The sequence below is a fragment of the Stenella coeruleoalba genome, assembly GCF_951394435.1.
Source record: "Stenella coeruleoalba genome assembly, chromosome: 3".
NCBI lineage: Eukaryota > Metazoa > Chordata > Mammalia > Artiodactyla > Delphinidae > Stenella > Stenella coeruleoalba.
In genome coordinates, this window is record NC_137148.1 from 13,668,716 (window position 1) to 13,685,787 (window position 17,072).

The 17,072-nt window shown below is 39.7% G+C and overlaps 1 pseudogene across 1 annotated transcript; it reads left to right on the forward strand.

Annotated features, from left to right (window-relative positions):
- Positions 1 to 439: 439 nt before the first annotated feature.
- On the forward strand, positions 440 to 1,131 carry LOC307185086 (calcyclin-binding protein-like; annotated as a pseudogene). Its single transcript has 2 exons — positions 440 to 780; positions 979 to 1,131. The product of its transcript is annotated as a calcyclin-binding protein-like (transcript).
- Positions 1,132 to 17,072: the final 15,941 nt, after the last annotated feature.

Sequence of the window (17,072 nt, forward strand, 5' to 3'; positions counted from 1 at the left end):
CATAATGTTGACTCCTTGGATAAAAATGCAAGGAACTTCTGTTGAATGAGCTAACTGCTGGAAATATGATGACTGCAGCTGAAAGAAATGAGGTGTGTACCACAGACCACACAAAACAATGAAAGCAATTTAAAGGCAGAATGTACAGAGTAACTAGGAACAATTTTGCAATATCAAAAGCATATGAGTGGCCTGCTGCTTTGGGTGATGCTCTGCAGACCTTGGTGTTCTCCCAGCCTGGTCCAGGAGACTCTCTGCATGAGACCTGGACAGCTAGCAACTTCCATCTTCAAAATCAGCCTTTCTGGTGCCCGAAGACCGTGGCCACTCTGACTGGTGCCGGTGTGGTCTGCGCTCGGGGTGAGCGTGGTCCGTGCGGCGTTTCCTGTTCTCACCCCTGTGCCGCTGCAGCTCGGGCCTTGCCTGACGCGGCCCGACCATGGCTTCAGCTGTGGAGGAGCTACAGAAAGATCTAGAAGAGGTGAAGGTGCTGCTGGAAAAAGCCACTAGAAAAAGAGTACGTGATGCCCTGACAGCTGAAAAATCCAAGATTGAGACAGAAATCAAGACCAAGAGGCAGCAGAAGTCACAGAGGAAAGCAGAGCTTCTGGAAAGTGAAAAGCCTGCCACTGTGGTTGCTTCTATTACGACAGAGAGACAGTGAAAATCAGCAATTATGGATGGGATCAGTCAGATAAGTTTGTGAACATCTACATGACCTTAACTGGAGTTCATCAAGTCCCCGCTGAGAATGTGCAGGTGCATTTCACAGAGAGGTCATTTGATCTTTTGGTAAAGAATCTAAATGGGAAGAGTTACTCCATGATTACGAACAATCTCTTGTAACCCATCTCTGTGGAAGGCAGTTAAAAAAAGATCAAGACAGATACAGTTCTTATCTTATGCAGGAAGAAGGCGGAAAACACACCGTAGGTCTACCTGACTCAGGTTGAAAAAGAATGCAAAGAGAAAGAAAAGCCCTCCTACGACACTGAAACAGATCCTAGTGAGGGATTAATGAATGTTCTAAAGAAAATTTATGAAGATGGAGGTGATGATGTGAAGCGAACCATTAATAAAGTCTGGGTGGAATCAAGAGAGAAGCAAGCCAAAGGAGATACAGAATTCTGAGATTTTAAAGTCTTTTTGGGAGCTGTGATGTGGATATATTGATGTTTCCAATAAGGAAATGTTGGTGAGCTGCGCACATAAATTTGACATATAACTACTTACACAGTCTAAGTAAAGGCAATGAATTCTCCATTTCCTACTGGACGATTCATTTAAATAAAATATGCTTATTAAACACTCCCTCCAAAGATGGTTTCCTTAGTAACTGGGTCATTTTATTCAAGAAAAGGGTAATGTTGTATTCTAGTGTGAAATGTGAAGAAGCAATGTAAAGAAGCCTAATGAAAATACCACATTGTGTGTATTATCGTTCAGCTAAGAGGTAGAAACAAAAGTTATTGCTTGCCTTTCAGTTCCTGACATCAGCTCCCACCAATGTAAGAATAAAAATAAAACGTGAATTTTTGCATTAAAAAAAAATCAGCCTATCTGGCCAGCCCTAGAGGGTCAAGTCAGCCATTAGGAACCGGAACTTTCCAACGTGGTCCATTTCCTGCTGATTCAGAAGAGGGGCAAAAGCAAGGACAACCTGCAGTTGATTAAGCACCCTGTGATCTGTGTTTTTCCTTCCGGTTTGATTCCCTCCCTGTTGCCCTTTTAATGAAACCCTTTGTTGAGCAAGAGCTCCATCTATGGGAGAAATCAGTTGTATTGATTGTACCCTTAACATCACCAAGATTATAATTTATTTACACTAGACCAGTGATTTTCAAGTGGGGGTGATTTTGCCCCCCAGGGGACTTTTTTGGCAATGACTGGAGACATTTTTTGTTGTCATAACTGGGGTTGCAACTGGCATCTAGTGGTTAGAGGGCAGGGATACTGCTAAACATTCTGCAATGCACAGGATACCCACCCTCCATAACAAAACATTTCCCGCCCTAATAACAAGGTGGAGAAATTCTGCCTGAGAACAAGAGAATTTGTGAAATTTATGCTTACAGATGGGTTCCCCAGGCAAAATATTAATTTTTGATTGAAATCTTTTCATATTCCCTACCACTACTTTAAGCTTCTCATGTCCCCACCTTTTGTTATTGCCCATGGATTTGTCAAACTCTTTCACCCTAAGGTGTTAATGGCTTGGTTCATTAATCTGCATCTGGGCTATTTGAGAAAGGGAACTAGAGGGAGAGGACAATACTCAAGGCAAAGAAATGAATCTGTAACAGTAGAGTTTTAGGGACTGCTCCCTAAATGGGATCAATACTTTGGGTTCAACCTATCCTTGTGGCTGATTAAGTAAATAAAACTCTATCCCCTCGTGTTCAAACCACTGTAGTTGACATTATAGTTGTAAAAGTCCTCATGGTATGAATACAATGCTGAGAAAGAGTTCAGTTTTCTTGGATTCTCCACTCAACACGTGCTGTTCAGCAGGTCACCGTTCAGTTTACTAAGTGGGGTTTTGAAGAACTAAATACTAAAGGTCAGCTTCTGAGAGATTTTCCGTTTGTCCACAGAGAAGCACATGTACCCCTAGAGTTTATGATAGAGCAGATTTTTATAAAAATACAGCCTTGGGCCAGACTTTTCTGTCCTCTGAGGACTCCTCATTGCAGACTATGAATAAAACATTGAAGCCTCATGCTTCAGGACTGTCATAACCTCAAGTGCTTTGAGAGACCAACCCCTGCCCCACAGAGAGGAATCTTTGTACCACCTGTAGAACCTACCTATCCTATTCCAGGGAACCCTAATCTAGCCATGCTACCTGCAAGAAAAGCAAGGATAAGCCCATGAGCCTAAAAACATGAGTCATCTCTCTTCATCTACATGGGTTTGTCTCTCTCCTCCCCTCTCTAATGACTCAGCATTAAATTCATCTCATCGACCAATGAGCACCTACAGTGTACAGCATGGGAATGCAGAGATAAATGAGAGCGTCCCATTCAATGAGATGTCCAAGCAAGGGTGTTGTTCCTGCATTCCCTGGCTCCAGAACACTTTTCCATTTTGGCATCTGGCCCTGGATGTTGCTGTTCAAGGAAAAACAGGCATCCTTGAAAGTTACCTGTCCATCTATTTGGTCATTAGCAACAACAGACTAAGCATTAAACCCTGGAAGTCACTAAGATTTTGCCCAGGTTTTCTACACAATATCTAGATTTCTACACTGTGACTGTACTAAGCAAAGAATATAGTGAGAAGTATTAGCGCATCCTAAAAGTTTATATTAAATGAGTAATGATTTAATAACTTTCTTCTTCAAGTGCCATCAGTAAGAAATTGTACAGTGTTATGGGATGCGATTTATTGGTAATGAAGATTGCCACGGTGCAGCCAGTTTGCCTCATAATTTGTGGGAAAGAAACAAGATTAAACAGAAATTTGAAGGGAAAAAATGAGTTGAGAAAAATTGGCAACAGGGCTCATGCAGTATTAATTGTAATTGAGAAAAGAGCATCCCTGCTGAATTTAGGGCACTTTTATATATCAATACTATGTGCACTTATAAAACAAATGTTCCCCAAACTATCTGATGTCTGATCATTGCTTTTAGTCAAATGGATCTGATGAGTAGTGAATATTAAAATGATATTCTCAGTAATTGTAAGAATATAAGGTAGAGAAAATAATAATGCCACATCTAGCCAGCATCAACTGTGAAAGGTGCTGGGTTGTTCTCTTCCCAAGTAGGACTGGGTGAGATGGTTGGAGGAGTGTGGGATGATGGGGGAAATGAACATAAGTGGTATGTAAATAAAGTAAAATATTGCAACATTTTAGCTTCTTAGTTCCAAGAACAAAAACTTTCCAGAATATTGGACACTCATTCTAGGATCTAAATATAGTGAACAAAATAGAAGAAAACAGCTGGCCAGGACTCCATCTACTCCTAATAGATCAGTATACAGCAGTTCAAAAATCTAGGATTATAGGGTTTGCAAAAGATGAAAAGTCTGAGTTATATACTCAGATTTGTGTGTAATGATATTATTTGCTAGTCCAAATGCTGCTAAATTTTGGTTTGCTAGTTCACTTCTTTTTGCGGTACAGAAAAAATGTGTTTTAAAAAATATTAATATTATATCTACATTGGGCTTATATTACTAAGAATATGTAATTGCTTTTGTTACCAATAAATCAAGGTTAATAGTTAGGCAGTTTGGGGCAATTGCTTAGATTTCTCACGTTCCATTTGAAAAGGGAGGTTATTAAATCATTACCCATTTGTTACAAATTTATAAAGCACTACAGTTTCAGTGACATACCCTGCATACTTCAAACCCAGAAGACCAGATTTTCTACTCAGCTTCTTTCAATAGCAGCATGGATGGATCAAGGTTCTAAGAAACTATGGGCTTTACAATCATTTCTGCAGACCTCTGAGGTTAGAAGAAGGCAAGGATCATCTGACCGCCCTCACAAGGTCAAGGCAGCCATGAGGAGCCAGAGTCTCCAGGGCTGACCATTTTCTGCAGGTCCAAACTCCATGCTGTGCCTTAATTATGTTAACTCTAATGTATCCAACAAGAGTCTGTCTAACTGAAGATTTGAAGACCTCCTAAAGTTGTTCATTCTATTTGGGGACAGATTAAACTATTAAAAGCACTGTTTTTTTTACATTGATCTCAAATATTTACATTCTAGTAATTTTCATAGGCAACATTGATCCTAGACTACCCCCAAGGCCAAATTTAAAAATTGTGTGCGTGTGTGTGTGTGTGCGTGTGTCTGTGTGTGTGTGCGTGCGTGTGCCTGTGTGCGTGCGTGTGCCTGTGTGTGTGTGCGTGTGCATGAGTCTTGTGTGTGTGCGTGTGTATCTGTGTGTGTCTGTGCGTGCGTGTGTGTGTCTTGTGTGTGTGTGTGTCTGTGTGCATGTGTGTGTGCATGTGTGTGCGTGCGTATGTCTCTGTGTGTGTGTCTGCGTGTGTGTGTCTGTGTGCGTGTGTTTTTTGTGTGTGTGTCTTGTGTGTGCATGTGTGTGCGTGTGTGTGTGTGTGTGTGATAACACTTGCTGCTCTGGAGACAACCCTTGCAGTATCTTTGGACAATAGGCAAGTGTCATAGTCCATGTCCCCACTCCTTACCTTGAGACTTTTTTCAATGGGCTAAGTGACAGCATTTCTTTATATAACTTAGAACCAAATCTCCTCTGTAGCTTAGGATCAACTTTGATAACACGTTGGTTCCTGTGTTCTCAGCATAACTTGTCTTTGTCCATATGCATTTAAAGTTTGACATCCATAATAGCAGCAATAGCCCAGCAGGCTTCTGATCTAGCAAAGCAGAGATGTTACTTCTTCTTTCATTCATTTTTTTAAAAAACATCTTTATTGGAGTATAATTGTTTTACAGTGGTGTATTAGTTTCTGCTTTATAACAAAATGAATCAGTTATACATATACATATGTCTCCATATCTCTTCCCTCTTGTGTCTCCCTCCCTCCCACCCTCCCTATGCCACCCCTCTAGGTGGTCACAAAGCACCGAGATGATCTCCCTGTGTTATGCGGCTGCTTCCCACTAGCTATCTACCTTAAGTTTGGTAGTGTATATATGTCCATACCTCTCTCTCGCTTTGTCACACCTTACCCTTCCCCCTCCCCATATCCTCAAGTCCATTCTCTAGTAGGTCTGAGTCCTTATTCCCATCTGACCCCTAGGTTCTTCATGACTGCTTTCTTTTTTTTAGATTCCATATATATGGGTTAGCATACGGTATTTGTTTTACTCTTTCTGACTTAACTAGACTCTGTATGACAGTCTCTAGGTCCATCCACCTCATTACAAATAACTCAATTTCGATTCTTTTTATGGCTGAGTAATATTCCATTGTATATATGTGCCACATCTTCTTTATCCATTCATCTGTTGATGGACACTTAGGTTGCTTCCATGTCCTGGCTATTGTAAATAGAGCTGCAATGAACATATTGGTACATGACTCTTTTTGAATTATGGTTTTCTCAGGGTATATGCCCAATAGTGGGATTGCTGGGTCATATGGTAGTTCTATTTTTAGTTTTTTAAGGAACCTCCGTACTGTTCTCCATAGTGGCTGTATCAATTTACATTCCCACAAGCAGTGCAAGAAGGTTCGCTTTTCTCCACACCCTCTCCAGCATTTATTGTTTTTTAGATTTTTTGATGACCAGTATGAAATGATACCTCATTGTAGTTTTGATTTGCAGTTCTCTAATGATTAATGATGTTGAGCATTCTTTCACATGTTTGTTGGCAATCTGTATATCTTCTTTGGAGAAATGTCTATTTAGGTCTTCTGCCCATTTTTGGATTGGGTTGTTTGTTTTTTTGATTTTGAGCTCATGAGCTGCTTATAAATTTTGGAGATTAATCTTTTGTCAGTTGCTTCATTTGCAACTATTTTCTCCCAATCTGAGGGTTGTCTTTTGGTCTTGTTTATGGTTTCCTTTGCTGTGCAAAAGCTTTTAAGTTTCATTAGATCCCATTTGTTTATTTTTGCTTTTATTTCCATTTCTCTAGGAGGTGGGTCAAAAAGGATCTTGCTGTGATTCATGTCATAGAGTGTTCTGCCTATGTTTTCCTCTAAGAGTTTGATAGTGTCTGGCCTTACATTTAGGTCTTGAATCCATTTTGAGCTTATTTTTGTGTGTGGTGTTAGAAGTGTTCTAACTTCATTCTTCTACATGTAGCTGTCCAGTTTTCCCAGCACCACTTATTGAAGAGGCTGTCTTTTCTCCATTGTATATTCTTGCCTCCTGTACCAAAGATAAGGTGACCATATGTTGCATGGGTTTATGTCTGGGCTTTCTATCCTGTTCCATTGATCTATATGTCTGTTCTTGTGCCAGTACCATACTGTTTTGATTACTGTAGCTTTGTAGTATAGACTGAGGTCAGGGAGCCTGATTTCACCAGCTCCATTTTTCTTTCTCAAGATTGCTTTGGCTATTTGGGGTCTTTTGTGTTTCCATACAAAATGTGAAATTTTTTGTTCTAGTTCTGTGAAAAATGCCAGTGGTAGTTTGATAGGTATTGCATTGAATCTGTAGATTGCTTTGGGTAGTATAGTCAATTTCACAATGTTGATTCTCCCAAACTCATTCTTTGAGGCCACCATCACCCTGATACCAAAACCAGACAAAATGTCACAGAGAAAGAAAATTACAGGCCAATATCACTGATGAACATAGATGCAAAAATCCTCAACAAAATACTAGCAAAAAGAATCCAATAGCATATTAAAAGGATCATACACCGTGATCAAGTGGAGTTTATCCCAGGAATGCAAGGATTCTTCAATATACGCAAATCAATCAATGTGATACACCATATTAAAAAATTGAAGGAGAAAAACCATATGATCAGCTTAATCGATGCAGAGAAAGCTTTCGACAAAATTCAACACCCATTTATGATAAAACCCCTGCAGAAAGTAGGCATAGAGGGAACTTTCCTCAACATAATAAAGGCCATATATGACAAACCCCACAGCCAACATCATCCTCAATGGTGAAAAACTGAAACCATTTCCACTAAGATCAGGAGCAAGACAAGGATGTCCACTCTTATTCAACATAGTTTTGGAAGTTTTAGCCACAGCAATCAGAGAAGAAAAAGAAATAAAAGGAATCCAAATTGGAAAAGAAGAAGTAAAGCTGTCACTGTTTGCAGATTACATGATACTATTCATAGAGAATCCTAAAGATGCTACCAGAAAACTACTAGAGCTAATCAATGAATTTGATAAAGTAGCAGGATACAAAGTTAATGCACAGAAATCTCTTGCATTCCTATACACTAATGATGAAAAATCTGAAAGTGAAATTAAGAAACACTCCCATTTACCATTGCAGGAAAAAGAGTAAAATATCTAGGAATAAACCTACCTAAGGAGATAAAAGACCTGTATACAGAAAACTATAAGACACTGATGAAAGAGACTAAAGATGATACAAATAGATGGAGAGGTATACCATGTTCTTGAATTGGAAGAATCAACGTTGTGAAAATGACCATTCTTTTTTTTTTTTTCTTTTTTTGTAGTACGCGGACCTCTCACTGTTATGGCCTCTCCCATTGTGGAGCACAGGCTCCGGACATGCAGGCTCAGCAGCCATGGCTCACAGGCCCAGCCGCTCTGCAGCACGTGGGATCCTCCCGGACCGGGCACGAACCCGTGTCCCCTGCATCGGCAGGCGGACTCTCAACCACTGCGCCACCAGGGAAGCCCGACCATTCATATTTTTAATTCAACAAAATTTTACTGGGCAGCTGCTGGGTACTGGACACTATGCTGAGTGTAGGAGGTACAACAATGAACTACAAGTTACAGCCTCTGCGACAGTGAGACAGCTTTAGATGAATACACACCAATAGACATAAATTACTACTTTATATAAGTGAAATGAAGACAAAGACATTAGGTGCTTTAAACAAGAATAACAAGATTAGATTAGATTTTGAAGTCAAGAACATTTTCTCTAAAGAAGGGACATTGAATCTGAGACCAGAAAAGTGAATGAGATCATTGTTGTCATTGTGTCATAATGTGTCATCATTAATAGATCCTACAGCCAAATTAATTTTGAAAGCAGCTATATCAACATGTGGACTCATTTTTGACCTTATATTCTCATGTTAAACATTTACTCATTCTTCAAAACATATTTATTGAGCACCTGTTACCTTACAATATAAATACAAAGATACACAGGTACATATTTTAAACATACATGCTAAGCCCACATAAAACTCCCTCTGCAGGGGTGGGTATATATGCTAATGTAATTCCTGCTCTCGACGTCTCAAAAAACTCTTTGGACAAGCAGGGCAGTAGAAGATAAATTATCCCCTTAATAAGCCTTTCCAGGAATCTTGTCCAGGAAGAAAGTCAATCTCACTGGCTGCTAGTTGTCAAAATCTACCTTACTCATCTTGTTGCAAATTACATTAACATTTTCTCTCTTTTTAATCTTCTCACATTCATCATTGGTTTATTTCACTTTTAATCTTGGACCTCTAGAGCACAAGGCAACTTCTCTGTAAATTAGGATGTTTCTACTTCCAGACGAAAGAACTGCAAAATGGACACCCCATGGTAGACCAGGTAGAAAAGAGGAACTCTTTCCTCTGGGCTGTCACAGTCCCACTGCAGGAATGATGGCCTGCCCATTAGCAGAGAGTTGGTTATGTTTCACCCCTTGCTAGACACCCTCCTTCTGCTACCCTTGTGCTCTACCCCCACCCTAAGGAGCACCATTCCTTTTCGTCACAATACCTCAAAGATAGCAAAGATCACAGAAAACAATTTAGCATTTTTATTTGTAAGCTCTTTCTGTATAGCAGTCTGGAACACTGGCTTTGTCTTAAGTTTAATTTTTGCCCTTTGGAACAGGTCATCTGACCTTTTCAAATCTGACCTCTATTGTATGTATAGTGATGATATTAATGAATACATACTCCAAAAGAACTTCTGTAAAGATTACATGAGATAATTCATATAAAGCACTTAGCACAATGCCTGGAACTTTGTAAGAATCCAATAAATCATAGCTATTATTACTTCTGGTCCCTGGAAGGGAGCCGTCTAAGCCAAGAAAACAGAACAGCCAAAGTTTCATTTTCACTTACTCATACATCTTATAGTTCAATCCCACCTACCAGTGAGGGTTCTCCATGTTTAAAATACAAGTAAACTGGAAAGAAAATAGCCATTGAGAGTTGTGACTTATATTATGCCACCCAGCAATATAATACCATTATACCAAGAATGCTCAAACTATAAATCCATCCCTTCTATGATTATTCTCTTCTAAAGACGATTAAGAAAGCCACGGTTACTTAGCCCATTTAGGCTGGTATAACAAAAATATCATAGACAGGGTGACTTCTAAACAACAGAAATCTATTTCTCACAGTTCTGGAGGCTAGGAAGTCCAAGATCAAGATACCAGCAGATCTGATGTCTGGTGAGAACCCACTTCCAGGTTCATAGAAGCCATCTTTCTCTGTGTCCTCACATGGCAGAAGGGGCAAGGGAGCTCTCTGGAGCCTCTTTTATAACGGCATTAATCTCATTCATGAGGGCTCTGCCTTCATGACCTAATCATCTCCCAAAGGCTCCACCTCCAAATACCGTCATATCGAGGATTAGATTTCAACATAGGAATTTGGGCAGGGGGCACATTCTATAGGCACAGTCTATAGCAAGTGTTTTAGTCTTATTGGCACAATTCTTAATTTGTGGGAATATAACCTTGCTTGCTCTGCATTTCCTTCTGTTTGGGGGCTGTATACTCAGAATTTGAGTTTTAGGAGATGCTCAACCCTCTAGAGCACTTTCCCATCCAATTCTCATAACAAGAATTTATCCACTTCCTTAAATCTAGATCCCACACTTGCCAGCCTTTTCTTCCCAAACGTTCAAAAAATTTCCCAAGCAGTATAGGCATGTTCTTCAATGATTCTTCTGACTTCTTCCTCTGCAATTAAATTCTCTTTGTTCATCAGAGTTGAGGCCTTAGGAGCAATTCTCCTATTTGCTTCTCATCTCTTTGGAAAAGTCAAAGATTTTTGTAAGGAAAGTTGCTCAAGAATGTATCAGACATTCTACTTTCAGCCCAATGATATGCCAGCAGATGGTCCTGGGATTGAATTCTCAGAAAGAATCCTCCTCTGGCCCCAGTTGAGTGACCTGTGTCTATGAAACATCTTCCATTCCCTCCATCTAGTCAAGATACCTATGGTTTGCTCAAACAATAATAATTGTATTACTCTCTCCCTTTAGCCACCCCCATGCATTTTCTGACATGCTTCCATTTTTTGGTATTACAGATTTCCAAGCAGGTTATATATATTCTTCGTTGTCTTAGACATGATTGTTTTAGTAGAATTTGAACTAGGTTAGATATAAAAAAGAACCCAACTGGCGTTTGTAAACAAACCGCAGGAAGTGCAAGGATGCATAGAATCATGAGTTCAAATGCCATCAGAACTCTCTTTGGGTTTTACCTCTCCCTCTTTCAGCAGTGCTGGGATTCTGTAGTAAATTCTGTGACATGCTGCTTCCAGGACTAAAATGCTTATCCCCTCAATTGCCCTTAACTGTCAGCCATCTTCAGGAATTACCTTGACGAAAGAGTTACCAAGCACAAGTTCATGCCCACCTTTCAGGGCAACCCACATCCAATGACTAGTCTGTGAGGTAGTATAAAGGCTTGATCTCTCACCCTACCTCAGGATAACTTTGAAGATCAATCCTCCTTTCAGAGCTCTCCACGTGGCCAGCCAAGACCTTCACTGAGGGTACATTCAGCTCGACATTTCCCGCTGCTCGATTCTGCTTCCTTTCTTTTTTTTCCACTCTTGATCCCAAGAATACTCCCTGAAAAAGCTACAGCAAGCTAATCTCTGTCTCAGAATCTAACTTGCAACAGCTTCCCATCTTTCCATCTTTGACGAAAGGGACTTCTATTTGCCACCTCTATTTTAACAAATCCTGAAAAGGACTCTCATTGACCTTTAATACTGTCTAATTGTACGGCCTGGACTGCCCTTGGTGCCCAGTGCTACCATATAGGACAATAAAGCTCTGGACCAGTCACTATGGCCTGGCGTCACACCCTGAGGTAGGTGTCCACCCTTACACCAATGTCTTTGTGCAGTGAGACAAAATGAGGTACCTCCCATTTGGATCTCAAGAGTTGGAGTAGAAAGAAATGATTTCCTAAAATAAGTGAAAAGAATAGACAGAAATTGCACTGGGAAGACCCATGGGACCCTGATACTCTTCTTCCTCCCTTTGTGTATCTCTGTTTCTGTTGAATAGATAGTCCCTTCCATCACCTTATTCCAATCTTGAGTCCTAGCAGAGTATAGGTGATCATGTCCCTGTACTCTCAAGTTCATGCTGTTTGTTACTAACAGCCATATGTTACCACTGAAACCTGTGACTACACATTGATTTTGTTATTCTTCGAAAGGTATGGAAATTTCACCTTATTAAATTACCCTAGTGAAGCAATATGTATTTTTTTCTGTTCCTTTTGGAGATTTTCTCCAAAAGTTTGCCTTACCCCAGACTTACTACACAGACTCATGTTGGTTCAGGCCCATGAATGTTTATTTGTAAATATGGTTATATAACCATTGGTTATGATGTGTAGCCAGAATTAGGAAAGACTATCTTACTGCCTGCTGGTCCCAGATGGGTAATTATTATTGTAAATTCTGAACTATCCCCCAGTGTTTAACTGAATCATATCTTAAAACCTTTCCAAATAAATGTACGCAGGACCTAGGCACAATCCCTTAGCTATCACCAGGGATATGACTGGGAAGACAGGCTTAAGTGTATTCTGGACATTGAAAGGACTCTGTCCACACAAAGGAGTCAGCTGGAAGCTGAAGGAAGTTTCAGGACTGAGCCAGGCATCATGTTCGCTGAACATTTAGACCTCGATGTGCTGACTGCTCCTTTCTAAAATCTAAAGGATCACCGAAGCCCACAGAGTTCAAGATTGACCCTAAACTTAAATGCAAGGGAAATAAAATTTTAATCTTTGTGCATCATTTCACCAAATGGATATATTCTGCTAACTCATCCTAATTCTTTTGACCCATTGTTAATACCTGTTAAATTATTTAAAAGTTAAATTTATTTTAGCAGATCTCAAAAGTATAATAAGGGGGATGTATATCTTATGTTAGAAATTTGGGGATTTGCTTCTGAAATTACATTGAATGAGACTAGCCCTGAGGAAAACAACAGAAAGAAAAAAGAAAATGCCACCAAAAACTTTAAAGCCCCCAATCTGCTTCTGATAGGTCAACTTTTCCAATAATAATAAAAATATTAAACAGCTCACATTTATAGAGTTCTTATTATATGTTAAGTACCATATAATATATGGTGTTATTGCATTTTTCCCATGTGTTATTGCATTTTTCCTTTAAAACAATTCTGTGAGGTGGGTAGATCCTTTACTTAGCTCCATTTTGCATTTGAGAAATTAAATAAGTTGCCTAAGCACCCCCGAACTCCCAGTTATTTAATGGCAGGGGCAGGAATTGAAGTTGACCCCCAAAACAGGAGCCTTTAGCCACTGAGTTGGACTTCCTTTTGCCTACCCACATGGTCATTTGCCAACTTTTCTAAAGGATTGCATACTTGAAGGGTTTTGTTCTGGGTTTGGAAGATTTTCAGATGTATTGATTAATAACTTGTTCATTAAAGTGGCCAAGATTTATTCTGCAGGCTGTGTGAAGCAGGTAAGAAGAGCAAGTTTCCTCGAATGGGTAGCTATTCACCAACTTTGTATCATATGTTCATGTTATGCTCATTGGACTATGACAATTAAAGTGAAATAAAGAACAATTTCTTGTCAGATTCTTTTTTCTTCTCTTTTTTGTTTATTGGTTTAATCCTTGAATTACAATAGATACTTAGATCAGTAATTTTAACGTTTTGAGGTTATGGATACCTTTGGGATGGGTGAAAGGTATGAAATATTTTTCTAGAAAAATTCCTATATTCACATGCTTACAAAACCTATCTAAATTTTGGAAGATTTAGAAAAGCCCTAAAAGAACCCATCTGTGGAGTCTTAAGAACTTAAGGAACCCATTTTAAGTACTTCTAATTTAATAAAATAAGCCCAAATTCCTCTCTTGTATCCAGGGAAGCAACCGAAATGAGAGGCCCAGAAAGCATCCTCTTCTCTCTCCACCTCCTTGGCTTCTCAGGATGAACCTCGGGAAGCACCAACCCCACCATCACAGCCACCACACTCGGGCATGCAGGCTGGGCCCTGAGCAAGTGTGGCTGGCCAAAGAGGCCAGTGGAGATTGAACACCAGTTTGTGGCTTGCTTGCTGACCACAAACCCTAGCACAGGACTGCATCCACCAGGAGTGAGTACCTTTTTCTAATTTGCACAAAGTTGTTTGTATATGGGCCAGCCAATGTACTACATGACCACCTACACCCTGGACTACGTGGCAACCAGAAATGCCCTGACTGTGGAGAAAGTTCCCCCAGTCATAACATCAAAAAGCTCCTCACAAATATAACTGAATCACTTTGCTGTACACCTGAAACTAATGCAACACTGTAAATCAGCTATATTTCAATAAAAATATTTTAACACACACTCACAAATTAACTCAAAAATGGATTAAAGACTTAAATGTAAAACCTGGTACCATAAAACTCCTGGAAGAAAACACAGGAAAAAAATCTCCTTGACATTGGCCTTGGCAATGATTTTATGGATATGACACCTAAAGCACAAGGAACAAAAGCAGAAATAAACAAGTGGAACTACATCAATTAAAAAGCTTCTGCACAGCAAGAGAAACAATCAACAAGATGAAATGGCAACCTACAGAATGGGAGAAAATATTTGCAAACCCCATACCTTATAAGGGTTAATATCCAAAGTATATAAGGAACACATACAACTCAATAGCAAAACCCCACAAATAGTCTAATTAAAAATGAGTAAAGGACCTGAATAGACATTTTTCCAAAGAAGACATACAAATGGCCAACAGTTGTGTGAAAAAGTGTTCAACATTATTACTCATCAGGGAAATGCAAACTGCAATAAGCCATCACCTCACACCTGTTAGAATGGCTACCATCAAAAAGACAAGAGAGAAGTCCTAGTGAGAAAAGAAAACCCTTGTATACTTTTGGTGGGAATGAAAATTGGTACAGCTACTATGGAGAACAGCATAGAGTTTCCTCAAAAATTTAAAAATAGAACTATCGTTCGATCCAGCAATTCTACATCTGAGTATGCATCGGAAGGAAATAAAATCATTATTTCAAAGAGATAGCTGTACCTGTACCCGCCCCCCTCTCCAGCATGTTCATTATAGCACAATTCACAATAGTCAAGACATGGAAACAACCTTCAACAGATAAATGGATAAAGAAAAAATATATATGTATGTAACACACACACACACACACACACACACACACACACACACACACATAAAGAAATATATATATACCAGCCATAAAAAGTCAGCCATAAAAGAGAAGGGAATCCTGCCATTTGTGACAACATGGATGAATCTTGAGGACATTGTGTTAAGTGAAATGTCAGACAGAGAAAGATAAATACTGTATGATCTTACTGATATGTAGAGTCTAAAAATAAAACTGCACTTCTAGAAACAAAGAACAGGTTGGGGATTGCCAAAGGAAGGGGTAGTGGGGTAGGGCAAATGGGTGAAGGTGGTCAAAAGATACAAACTTCCAGTTTAAGTTCTAGGGATATAATGTACAGCATAGTGGCTATTGTTATCAATACTGTACGGTGTATTTGAAAATTGCCAAGAGAGTAGATCTTAAATGTTCTCATCACAAGAAAAAACTTGTAATTACATGAGGTGATGGATGTTAAGTAAATTTATTGTGGCGATCAGTTTCCAACATATACATATACCAAATCATTACATTGTACATCTTAAACTTATACAATATTACATGTCAATTATATCTCAGTTAAACTGGAAAAAATTTTAAATTAAAAATTTTAAGAGCCTCAGTTCAGCTGCTTACAGCTTCCTGCCTCCCAACCTGAAGCTTTAGGCCACTTGACATCTGAAACCTAGCTCAGTCCCTAAAGCCAGTCTCCAATATGCCCTAGAGCAGCATCGAGATGGTCATGTAATATTTTTATTTATGACATTTTCATAGACACAATTTTCTGAGGTCATATTCTTTAGAATGTGTTTGCTTTGATCCGAAGCCTTTGGTCCTTTCTTTCCCACCTGCTTATTCATCACAACTTATAACTATGCAATATTTTTGCAATGCAAACCACATTCCCTCCTAATGAGTCACACTGGATTCCATTTTCCAGCAGTGGAACCTGCATGGTGAAGATTTTCATAGCTATTATGATTCCTAACAGACTTCATCAGCTGTGAGAGTGCCAAGGATCTGGATCTGAGTCTTTTATCCGTGTCACAAATATTTCTGAAACACCTACTGCATATCAAGCATTGGAAAACCCATTGCAGGTTAGAGGTAAGAAAACGTGATGCTGTCCATCATGGAAGGGCTATCATGTGGTCAATGTGATTAAACTGGATAGACAAGACCTAGGGGTTTCCCGGCAAGACCCTCTCAAGAAGACATAAGCCCTTGACCATATATCTGTTGGCACCTTAACTCCTCTGGTCTGACTTGTGTAATAATAGCTTCATATTAACATGAAAAGTAACTTGGATGGTTTAGAGAAATCTGTCTAAGGGCAAGAGAATTATCCAAATGGCCTCTGAGGTCTCTTTTAACCATAATGCTGTAAGGCATTGACAGACAAGTCAGTCCTCTGCAGTTTTATCATGCTCTTGGGGGAGGAAGTAGCTGAAGGAGACTTACTGTTATGAAATCTACTTCTTTACGTTATAGAATTAAGACGTGGACTATGCTGACAGCCTGCCAATTCAAGACCTCTGCTTCTGACCGAGTGAGGACCCTGTACTAAGCTTCAGGGAGGATGGGGCAGTAGCAGTGCAGGGTTTCCCTAAAGCACCTTATTTTACACTCACATCTCACTCCATCTCTGCTTCTCCTGTGTCTGTCCCCTAACCTCTGACGTCTTGCAGGCTTCCACTGTCTTCTGTTCTTTTTGGTTTTTTGTTTGTTTACCTGTTCCTCCAGATTCTGACATTCTGTGTTTTCATTACCTTGCACATAGGTTTGTGATGAGGAAATGGCTTTTTCGAGTTGCTGCCTGCTTATTTTATAGTATGACAACCCTGCTGGACATTTAGATAAGGACCTGAGTTTAGGATCCCTGCCCCAAGTTCCCACTTTGCTTTTTCCCGGGACACTTTTAAAAATAACCACTTAGATTTGAGCTAGTGAAATGTTAGGGACCTCTGTCCCAGCCACCTTAAAAGTAGCAGGTGCTTGCTACCCTGCTGTCTATCTCCTTCTCCCTCCTGACCTGGGACAGAGGACTGCCTTTCCGCCAGCTCATTGCCCTG